The following is an 11,929-nucleotide window of genomic DNA, read 5'->3' as shown; positions in this document are numbered from 1 at the left end:
GGCAGCCAGCGGGTTCAGACCAGGGCTGGGCGATATCTTGTTTTCAGCATCGCAATATATCACCAGCTAAACATTGCAATATACAGTACCAATATATCATGATGCCTGAAATAAGGACGGAGCTATGCAGAGGCGCAGCACCTTCTTTCTCATAGTGGCTGAGCAGACAGCTTGCAGTATTCCATGGGGTTCATACCTTGCCTTTTAAAATACTTTTCACCTCTGGGAAGCCCACAAGAAGAACCCCACTCCCTCCAAAAATGTCCTCTCCTGTGGCTCCTACACAGAAGTTAAGTTGCTGCCTCGTGAGAACATAGGACGAGCCTGCTGGATCAGGTCAAGAGCCCACCAAGTCCAGCATCCTGTTCTCACAGCGGCCAACCAGATGCTTATTGCGGGAAACTCACAAGCAGGATCCGAGTGCAAGAGTAACACTCTTCCCTCCTGTGGTCTCCAGCAGCTGGGATTCAGAGGCTCACAAATTATGGCCAGCTTTTCGTGGGTAGGAGCCATCGATAGCTCTCTCCTCCTCCACGAATTTGCCTGATCCTCTTCTAAAGCCATCCAGGTTGCTGGCCTTCCCTGCCTCCTGTGGCGGCAGGGAGTTCCACAGTTCACCTCCGCACTTGGAAGGCCCTCAGAGCAGCCTATCCCCAACCTGGCACCATCCTTCACTTTCAGACTGCAACTCCCATCAGCCCCAGCCAGTATGGGCCACATGATGCCGGAGCTGATGGGAGTGATATAAGAAAAACGAAATAAGTGCACTAGGTATAAATAATTGCATTACTGTACATCCAGTATCACAGAACCCAGAAAACAAACCCATATGAGCTTGCAAAACCCACACCTTAAAACAGTGTCTCTAGTTTTACTTTGACCGGTGAGCAAACATTGAGGGTGTGCAAGTCACTCGATTGGGTTTGAGCTGAAAAGGCGATCCCTGTTTTTTATAACTGCTTTGGCGACCACGAAGGGACTTTCAGTCCACCTGTTCTGGGGGTGCCAGAGATCCTGACAACCCAGCATGCGCCTTTGGAGAGGCTGCCCCCTCTGCAGCAGCTGATGCGGGAGGAACTCGGATAAAATGCCATCCCTGCATGGCGACCAAGATAGGTGCCTCAGACAAATAAGTACCCCACCTTCTCCACCTGTGGGTGGGCACATGTGTGGATGCTCCTCAGCGCCCTACTTAACAAAGCAGAAAGAGGCAAAATTATGACTACAGCAGGAGAGGCTCAAACGCAGCCAAAATGCCCAGCAGACAAATCTCAGGACAAACCACAGTGGAATCACAATACCCTTGTTGCAGGAATTTATGTAAAGGTGGGGGGGGGGGTTGCCCCTCCAGCAGATATCATACCCACACACTGACTACCAAACTCAACACAATCACTCCTGCAAATGCACCCACAAAACACTTCATCAGTTTTTTCCTATCTCTATTCAAAAGGGCCTCAGCTGCACATTACCAAATGGAACAATTCACTGATAAATGTATCTATATACTGGGAAAACTTTTTTGTTGTTTAGTCGTTTAGTCGTGCCCGACTCTTCGTGACCCCATGGACCAGAGCATGCCAGGCACTCCTGTCTTCCACTGCCTCCCGCAGTTTGGTGAAACTTTAGCAAGTCACATAAAATCGCTCCAGTATCGGATTTGCATCTATCCAACTTTGTTCTGTTCAGGAAAGGAAAGGCTTATGAAGGGGGGAGTCTGGGATGAGGGCAGCCATAATCCCTGAAACCTGAGATCAGGTACACAGCAGCCTCTTGCACAAGAGATAGTCATTGGCATCCTGGCAAATGGGAGCAGACAGGTACTCATCCTGTAGACAATAGCAAACCATCCAGGAATGGGTTATATTCTTGGTCGGGGAAAAAAGGTATGATTAACTTGGGAGGAAACCAGGACCTTGTGAATATTTCAAATATATAAACAAAATAAAAAAATTCCTTCCAGTAGCACCTTAGAGACCAACTAAGTTTGTTCTTGGTATGAGCTTTTGTGTCCATGCACACTTCTTCAGATACACTGAAACAGAAGTCACCAGACCCTTATATATACAGTGGTACCTCTGGTTACGTACTTAATTCGTTCCAGAGGTCCGTTCTTAACCTGAAACTGTTCTTAACCTGAAGCACCACTTTAGCTAATGGGGCCTCCCGCTGCCGCTGCGCCGCCAGAGCACAATTTCTGTTCTTATCCTGAAGCAAAGTTCTTAACCTGAAGCGTTATTTCTGGGTTAGCGGAGTATGTAACCTGAAGCGTATGTAACCCGAGGTACCACTGTAGTGAGAGGGTGGGGATGGGTATTACTCAGAAGGGGGGTGGGAATGGGGGATTGGCTGATAGGTGTGGGAAACCTGTTGAAAACTGTTGACGACTGCAATTGGTCTTACAGGAAATGAGGTACAAGAGGTGAGATGGCCAAAAATAGTTTTTGTATACAAGATCTCAAAGTAGCTGTCTTATTACAGAAGAATTTCAGAAATAGACTAGAAAGATAAGTTGCTGAATTACAACTTATTACCAAACTTAAAACCATGGAGAGACCTGGTCTGAACAGAGACATTGGATTCTTATCTCATTATACACGACAAAGCTATCTTTAGCCATCTTGCCCCTTGCTTTTTCCTGTAAGACCAATTGCAGTTGTTAATAGTCATCAACAGGTTTTCCACCCCTATCAGCCAATCCCCCATTCCCACCCCCCTTCTGAGTAATACCCCTCCCCACTCTCTCACTATATATAAGGGTCTGGTGACTTCAGTTTCAGTGTATCTGAAGAAGTGCGCATGCACACGAAAGCTCAAACCAAGAACAAACTGAGTTGGTCTCTAAGGTGCTACTGGACAATTATTATTATTGTTATTATTATTATTATTATTATTATTATTATTATTCCTAACCCTGACCACCACCACCCCGCGCGTGAAACACTGTGCTCTGGCCCTCAAACTGATCCTGGATGATGTATTGATACTTTGCCCAGGCCTGCACATAAGCAAAGGGGGAATGGCAGCATGCAATTAGATGTGGGCACAAGAGGTGATACAATGCAGGAGGGAGGGCACCCTGCTGGCAATGCCTGGCATGCAGCCATCATAATCTCGCAGGATCAAAGGACGCTGCCGCCACAGGACCCTCTTCCTCACCTGCTCCGAATGGCAGCGGCAAATATCGGGTTTCCAGGTGGGGCCTTTTCTGGGCAGGGAACTGGGCGCAGGATTCCAGGTGTGTCTGACCAAGGCAGAAGGGAGCGGTCCCATTCCTTCCCTCGATCTGGAAACTAGGCTTCTGTTGGAGCAGCCTAGAACTGCATGGGCTTTCTTCGCCGCTGCATCCCCCTGTTCTCAGGGCTGAGGGCTGGCTCTGGGCCTTCCAAAGACCTCTCTCCACCTCTCCAGTCCTCAGTCTGCAGCCCCTCTGAGGAGGCCGCCGTTGCCCCCCACCTCCTCTGCCAGCAGCTCAGAGAAAACCTCTCCCATCCAGCCCAGTCCTCCAAACTGGGAGGCCACCTCAGCCCTCCTCTTGGTGGCGAAGGTCAACACCTCAACTCTGCACTGTGTGAAGAAGTCCTTCCTTCCTTCCTTCCTTCCTTCCTTCCGTCACTTCCCTGGCCTGAATGCCCTCAGCCTCACTGTTCAACAATCAGCCCTCCATTGCAGGGGCTGGACTAGATGACTCTCTGGGTCCCCTCCCAGCTCGACAAACCTAAGATTGGCAAACCCCTTTGGCACCTAGGGTTCTGAGAGAAACTTTTTTCTATCCACTTTATCTGCATCAGGCCTAGTTTTATACATCTGTAACTTTTTCTTTCTTTCTTTCTTTCTTTCTTTCTTTCTTTCTTTCTCTCTCTCTCTCTCTCTCTCACTCTCTCTCTTTCTCTTTTCTTTCTCTTTCTTACTACCATAAAAGGCCCAAATTTTACCTTTCCCCCTAGCAGGATTGCTCCATTCCCTCCATTGCTTTTGTCATTTGTTCCTGAAGCTTTTCCAACTCTGCAGTATCCATTTTATTCATTTTTTTAAAAAAGTTGTATACTGCTGTGCCATTATATATATGGGGAGGTGTTGTTTATAATAACAAATGCAAACAATAAAAACCATATAAAAAGTTAAAATCAGAAATGGGCTAACCTTTGTGGAGCGAGGTCTTGCCTGCCTAGGCCTGTCGGAATACAAACCTTATCAGCAGGTGCTGAATCTCCAGTGGCAGGGAGTTCCACAGGGGTGGGCAGACTGCACTAAAGGCTCGGTTTGTCCCCGTTGCCAAATGAGCCTGCTTTGGGGAACTGCCAAGGGCCCCACTGCAGCTCTCCTTGCAAGGGACCCCAGGGTCATCTAGCCCAACCCCCTGCAAGGCAGGAATGGCGGCCTTTAAAGGCTGCCTCCCAAGGGGGTCTCGCCTCACGCTCCGCCCCCCAACGCAGGATTGGGGGTCCCAAGCTGTGGGGCTCCGCAACACTCTCTCCGGGCAGCGGGGAGGCGCGGCTTCTCTTTGCCGAGGGACCATTCTCACCCGCGCCAGCAGGGGGCCCCCGAACCCCGCCCTGCCCGCTCCGTGGGAAAGGGGCGGCTTTTCACGTGCAGGTGTGTATGCATGCGCGCGTGTATTTTGGGGTGGGGTGGTGGAAAGGAGAAACCCCCTCCTCCTCCACGTGCACTTCCTTCCCGCGACCACTGGGGGAGGGGAGGAGTCTTCTCGGGGGCGGGGCTCCCATAGGGGCGGCTCCCCCTCCCTGGCTGCTTCCCCCCCCCCCGCTAGGAAGTATTTGCACTAAAAAGAAAAGGGGGGAGCCGAAAGAAGAGGAGGAGCCGCGAGAAAGAGCCCCCCCTTCCCCACCCCGCGGCTCGCTCACCGCCTCTTCCTCCAGGCCCGTGAGGGGGGGGGGCGGCTGGGATGCGACAAGTCGGGCTGGGGGGCCCCCCATGGAGCGCATGGAAGTGGAGCCCAGCGGAGCGGGAGGCGCCCTGCGGAGGTCCAACAGCGCCCCCCTCCTGCCGGGGCCCTGCGGGTAGGAGAGGGGGATCCCGCGGCGGGGGGGGCAGGAGGGGGTCCCGGCGCAGCCCGTGACGCAACTCACCCCCCCCACGCATTTCCTTCCTTGCAGGACCCCCCCGCGGAAGGAGGAGCCGGCCGGACACCCCCGGAGCCGCCGCAGCAGCGTCTGCCTGGACAGCGGGCTGGGGGTGAGCGCCCCCCCCATAGCCGCATCCCAAGAGGGGGGGCTCTGCATGTGGGTCCCCCCCCCAAAAAAAACGCTCATTGCACTTTCCCTTTCCCTTTTTCTCTTATAAGGTTGAGGCGATGAGCGAGACGCTGCCCAGAGTTTGGGGGGCCTCCAGCAGCAGGTGAGGTTTTTCTTTTAGGGGGTACAGAATAGGGGGGGGGGGAATCTGACCCCGCAGCTTCAGCTTCAGCTTGTCCTGCTTTTGCAGGGCGGCCCCCGGCGGCCTCCACGGCGGCAGCCCCAGCCCGGGGACCAGCTATGGGGTGAGTGTGGGGCGCAGGGGAGACCCAGGGGGGAGGGAGGTCGCAGGGGTGGGAGGGAATTGTCCCCCCTAATTGTTTCCCTCTCTCTCTCTCTCTCCCCCAGTTTTCCTGTCCCCCCAGTGCTGTGACCCCCCACTCCTGGCACCTCCAGAGGTGGGTTGGAGGGGGGAGGAGAGGAGCGGTTTTCATCTCTCCTGCATTGCAGGGGGTTGGGCTGGATGACCCTTGGGGGTCCCATCTCTGCCATAGCAGGCTTCTCTAGCTGAACTTGCATGACCTTTGCCCCCCATCTGCTCCCCTCTTCCAGGCTCCCCACCTCCCCAAGCACAAGGACCCCCTCCACGCTGGAAACCCTCAAGAGGAAAGGTAGAAAAAGAAAAGAAAGGGGGCCATTCTCATTTGTGGGGGGGCTCCAAGAGCGTGAGCAAAATTGGGGGGTACCTGGGAGGGGGGCATGATGCTGAGTCTCAACCCCTCACCCACATCTCTGCTTCTTGTTGCAGGAGGACTGGACATTGACTCCCCACCGAAAAAACTGTTTGTGGCGGGGGTCCCCATCACGCCCCCAGCCCCATAGCTGACCCCCCCAGGCGACGGCAAAGGGCACTCTAGCTCCATTCCCCAATTCCATTCCTTAGGGAGGGGGGGGGGTTCGCATCAGGCTGTGCTCGGAGCTGGTCTTCGTTTGTGGCGGGGGGGGGGATACCCTCCAGCAGGAAATAAGGGTGGGGGGCCAGGAAAGAGGTGCAGTGGATCCTTTAAAAAAAAAGGCACCCAAGGATTTGGGGGGGAGGCAGAGGTTTCATTTACTGTCATAATGCAAGGGTCAACTTTGGAGGAGCCCCCCCCCCATCTCAAAGGCAGTCTTCTGTTTTAAACTTCCCCTCCAACATCCCCACACAAAGTGGGGGGCCCCTTGGAGTTTCTCAGGTGGGGAAGCCCGGGAGTGACTTTGTGGTGGGGAGGGGGCATAAGGGTTATTCTCTGACCTCATTGGGACAAGGATGCCCCCCCCCAGCAAGAACTGTGTACCAAGATGGACTGAAGGCGGTCTCTCATCCCACCTCCCGGCCTTCCGCTACCAAATCATGTACTGTATAAACCATGTTTTTCAAAGGGGGGGGGAGGGCATTTGCAGGATTATTTTTCTATTATATGTATATATATAATTTGTACATATCTTCCATAAATATATAATATATATTTTTCTGTTAGGAAATTGGGGAGGGGGTTGCCCTGGGGGGTGGGGGGGCACTGCTTGAAACAGGGCATTCCCCCCCCCCAATCCTTGCCACTGCCGGTGGATCTGCTGTACATTTTGCAATTCTGTAATAAAAGGACCTTGAAGCAAGGACCCCCCCCCCCACTGGCTCCTTATTTGCTTTGCATTTGGGGGGGCGGGGAGTTTAAAAATGCCTGCAGGCGAGAAGAATGCACCCCACAAGGTGGTTTGGTGGCGGGGGGGGGGGGCAAATGACAGGAAATGAAACCCCAGCGGAAGAGGAGGAAGAGGCCCTGCCAGCTTCATGGTGGGGGGGGGGAATGTATCCGCTTGGTTCCTTCCACACCATCCTCCCCAGAACATGCAGCACACGGGGGGGGGGGGGGCTTGAAGACCAGAACACCTGAAGCTGAAGAGTGCCCCCCCCCCTTCTGTCGCACAGCTTTTTCTGACAAACCTAAGGTGGGAGATCATCTCGCAAAACCAACCAAGGCCTGGAAAGGAATCTCGTTTCCCAACACATACGGCTGCCCCCCTCAAAAAAAAAAAAAAAGCCACTGCTGCCCTGGCAACCAACCAGCTGTCGCCCCCATCATCCCCCCCCCACAAAAAAATCATATGCGATTGGTGGGCCCAGATCCACAAGCAAAAGGGGGTTGGGCTAGATGGCCCTTGGGGTCCCCACTCCACAATTCTATGAAACGCAGGATCACTTCCTACGACTTTTGGGGCTCCCCAGCTCCCTGTGTTGGAGGAAACGCTCTGCGCATGCACAGAAGCCCCCTGCTGCTGCCCAGGCCGCAGCCCTTTGACCTTTGCCGCCCGCAGGTTGATTGACACTTCCTCCCTGGAACCTGCTGCCCCTCCCCCTGCCCTTGGCCAGGCCTGGCTTCTGCAGAGGTCAAACGGAGGTCGTTGCCCTTTGACCTCTCCTGCTAGGGGCGGCCGAGCAGGTTTTTGGGGGGGACGCTCTGCGAGGATGGCGGAGAGGGGGCCTGGGGGAGGGAGGGGTGTCGGGGGGGCCCCCCAGCCCCTGCCTGGGAAGGGGCGCATCATGCCCTGTGCCAGGGGAGGCCTTCCTTCTTCCTTGGCAAGGGCCCCTTTTTCCAGGGTGGGGGGCAGAGGGTGGCTGCTTTGGCGCGGCCCAGTAAAGCCGGCTGCCGTTTTGCATCGGCAGATTCGACGCTGGAGCCTCGGTGGCAGGCAAGCGAGAGGCGCACAAACACACACACCAAAAGCACGCTGCACGGCCGGGCCTGTGAAGAAAAGCACACTCACATGGGGGGGGCAGGGGGCGGGGGGGATTGGGGGGTCTGCAAGGCCGAAGCCTGGCCCCATGCCGTGGGGCGCCCTCCGTCCAGGGAGGTGGCGAGGGGGGGGGGAGGGAGCCAGAGTGGCCGTTTGAAAAGCTGAGCCTCTGCCAAGCAAGTTGGCACCGTGTCAAAGTCAGCTGGGGACGTTGAAGCTGGCGGGAGACGGAGCCGCTCAAAAGCTATTTTTTCCCCGGGGAGCGCCTGGCCGGATCCGCCCCAAACTCCCCACGCCGCCAGTGGGGCACCAGGGCTCCCCCCTGAATTTTTTTCAGATTTTTCCAAGCGCCCCAAAGGGGCTTTTTCAAGTGTAGAAACTTGCGTAGGGGGAAAAAGGACCAGGCTTTTCTCCGTTCACCCCCTGCTCTTTTTTTCTCTCTCTCCCTCTCTCGTTGCCTCCACAATCGCACGGAAAAGGGCTGGCAGCTCTTGGGGGGGCCTGCTTTGGGAGGGGGCCCCTCTTATTTTCTTTTATTTCCTCCCACACACACACCCTCCGAATCTGGATTCCCTGGAAAAACCTAGGAGTGGGGTGAGCTGGAAGGGGGTCCCCCGATTCTGGGACCTGAACAAAAAGCGGGGGGCCAATTTTTCCTCCCTTTTGCAGGAGGGGGGCCACACGCACACAAACCCCACGCGGATCCAGAACGGGCAGCGTGCCAGGACTGGGTGGCAAAGACATCAGCCACAGGGCCCCCTCTTGCTCTCTCCGTGGGTGTAAAAGTGCTTTGTAAGGGCTTCTGGAAAACCCGCCCCCCCAGCGCCCGGATGGGGGCAATGGGGCAGCAGAGGAGGTAAGTTGGAGGTGCCCAGGGAGGTTGCGTGGGGTTCGGGGCCGACTCAGGACTGTCCTTGCCCCGGGAGGGGCTGGGTGTGTTCTTTTCCACGGTTGCAAGCAGGGCAGCTCAGAGGCCTGGCAGGCCCCAGACAGGATCCAGAAAATCCGGGGGGGGGGGCGACCCCCAGAGGACACCCCAAAATTGGCTTCATAGGCCAAAAAAGGGGGGTGGGGGTCCGATCCTGAAACAGAGGAGGGTGAAACCTCACCTCACCAAAACAGCCCCAAAAACACACCCTGTGAGGTTGGAAAACAGCAAAAAGAGGCTCCCAGGAGAACAAAGCCTCGGATCTTGGGGGGGTTAAGCCACCAGGAACCCCAGAATTAGACCGCAAGACACCCCACAATTAAAAGAGAGGAGCCCGGCCCCCCTCGGCCCCCAATGCGGACCCCCTCTATTAAAAAGAAACTCGTCATTTGCAGAACACACCACATCCTCCCCTCAAAGGCGTCAGCCTCTTCCTCCCAGAGGAAGGATCGGGGCCGGACAACTCTTGGGTGTCTCACTGCAAAACAAAGGGGTGGGGTTGTTTTTTTCCCAGTGGTGGTGGGGATCACGCCACACACCCCCACCCGAGAATCCTGAAATTTAAGGGCGCCCACCACCAAAAAACAGAAGCTGGACACCTCTGAAGCAAAACAGGTTCCTTTTTACTCTCCCTCCACAATAAAAAAATAAATCAAGCCCCCCAAAAATATTTCCGCCCCACCCCCCACAAAATATGTATAGAGGTATAAGCTTTCAGAGCCTCCAACCCTGAAAACAGGGAAATATTGAGAATAAGGCTTGGGCCCATAGATGATATGACTGCCGTCTGCCCCACTGCCATTCCCTGTAGCCCCAAAACAGCATTTTGTGGGTGTCCTTTCAACTCATCGCCCACAAGTGAGCACCCCCCCTCCAAAAAAACCCACAAAACCCCGCACCCCACACCCTCAGCCCTCCAGAGACACCCCCTCTCCGATTCCTCTTATTTCCCAGGTTTCCCTTTTGAGAAATTCACACCCTTCTGCTTTTGAGGAGGAGGCCGGCCACGCAGGAGCCACCAGGCGCCTCCAAACTCCTCTTCGGCCATTTGCAACGTTTCAGAGGCTCTCCAAAAATAGGGGAGAGGCAGAAAATGGATGCGGCGGATTCACTCCCCCACTTAAAAAGAGTTTGGGGGTCACTTTTTTGAGGGGGTGGGAGAATTAAATACCCTGGGGGGGGGAATCAAAGTGAACACTTCCTTTCCAGTTAAAATGGAACATGGCGAAACGGGGGGAGCAGTTAAATATAATAATAATAATAATAATAATAATAATAATAATAATAATAATAATAATAAATTCATATCCTGCCCATCTGGCTGAGTGTCCCCTGCCACTCTGGGCGGCTCCCAACAGAATATTAAAAACACAATAAATACATCAAACATTAAAAACTTCCCTAAACAGGGCTGCCCAGCATGTGGGGGGGGGGGGTTTGGCAGTTTTACAGGACAAAAATGCTATTTTCTTTGTAACTGGAATAAGGTCTGCAAAAGAGATTTCGGGAATGCCGGGGAAGGGAAGGCTTTGTCCCAACTACACACAGACCCACCGGCTCTCCACAAAGGGGGGGGGGTCCCCAAGTTCTTAGGCGTTGGCCCGCCCCATCTATCAAATATGGGAGGGAAGGCTCTTTTGGGGAGGACAAATGCCCCCCCCCCGACCCATGGCCTTTTGAGGGTGCAGCTGGGTGTGTGCAAAATTCCATGCCCCCCACCCCACCGCCGCTCTGTCCCTTGGCGTGGATTCCTTGTGTGCAAACTGTGGCCGGGGGGGAGGGGTGCCCCCAGTGCAGCCGTGCGCTCACAGGGACAGGAAGGGGGTGCTGGGCGTTGGCCTCCGCCCGGTCCATTTTCTCCTGCTCTGCTGCTGCCTTTGGGGGGCTGCAAGGCCTCCTCCTTGGTGGTGGGGGGGCACCCAGCCACTCCGTGTTCCTCGTGGGGTGGGGGGTGGCGAGCCCACCAGCTACTTTGGGAAGGAGTTTGGGGTGGGGGTGGGGACACACAGGGACGTGTTTCCTGAAATGCACACGTTCCACAGAACTGCAGAGCCAGGCAGGGTCCCGAGGGTCACCTAGTCCAACCCTCCGCAGTGCGGGGACGGGTTCAAGAGTGGCCAGGTGGGAGGGGTAGAAAGAATAAAATTATTATTCATTATTATGATGAAGACAGAGGGTCCCGCTGCCAACAAACACATGCTGCGATACACTGGTAAGTGAAAAGAGAAAGGAAGTCCAAGCCCCCCCCCCCATTTTATCCCAGTTTCACAAGCTCCTTGCTGACACACAAACACCCCCCCCCCCAAGATACAGGCCCCCTTCTTTCCACCCCCAGGAGTGGGAAATGGCACTAGCAAAACCGAAGGTGCTGAGGTCGGCAGAACTAAACTTGAAAGGTGAACATGTTTTTTTTGGGGGGGGGGCAGAATAAGCAATGCTCCAGAGCCCCCAGCACTGACTCCCCCCCCCAACAGCGCAACAATTCTGGACTGGAGCCTGCCCCCGCCCAAGCAGCACAACATGGTTTGTTTGGTGGTCTGAGAATCCACAAACCGTCTTGTGTTGTTGACGCGAGTGCAGGCAGGACTTCGAGGGTGGAAGAGAGCGGGGGGGGGGCACTCTCCACCCCCCCCCTCACATGATGGAAAGCAGATGCCCCCTCCGGACACCCCCCCGCCCCATACCGAGGCTCATCCCGCTGTAGCAGCACAGAAATATTGGCACTGCCTTGTCCAGCCAGTATTGCCTGCGCTGCTCCAGTGGGCCGGGTGCACACAGCAGGGGGGGGGGGGAGAAAATATGGGGTGGGGGCTGGGGAGAACGTAAAAAAGAGGCTGGGGAGAGGAAACGCCCAGGAGGGGGGGGGAACAGAGACGTCCTGCGCTGCTCACCTTCTCCTACCAAAGGACCCTCCCTCCACACCTCCGCCCCCCTCTCAGCACCTGGGTCCCAAATTGCTGGGGGGTCTGTGTGTCATCAATGCCCCCCCAATCCCAAGGTGGGATGCTCAAAGAGACAGGAGACCCAGGAG

The sequence above is a fragment of the Lacerta agilis genome, chromosome 14 (genome assembly GCF_009819535.1).
Source record: "Lacerta agilis isolate rLacAgi1 chromosome 14, rLacAgi1.pri, whole genome shotgun sequence".
NCBI lineage: Eukaryota > Metazoa > Chordata > Lepidosauria > Squamata > Lacertidae > Lacerta > Lacerta agilis.
The sequence above is the reverse complement of the archived record's forward strand: the minus strand, read 5'-3'. Positions refer to the sequence as shown.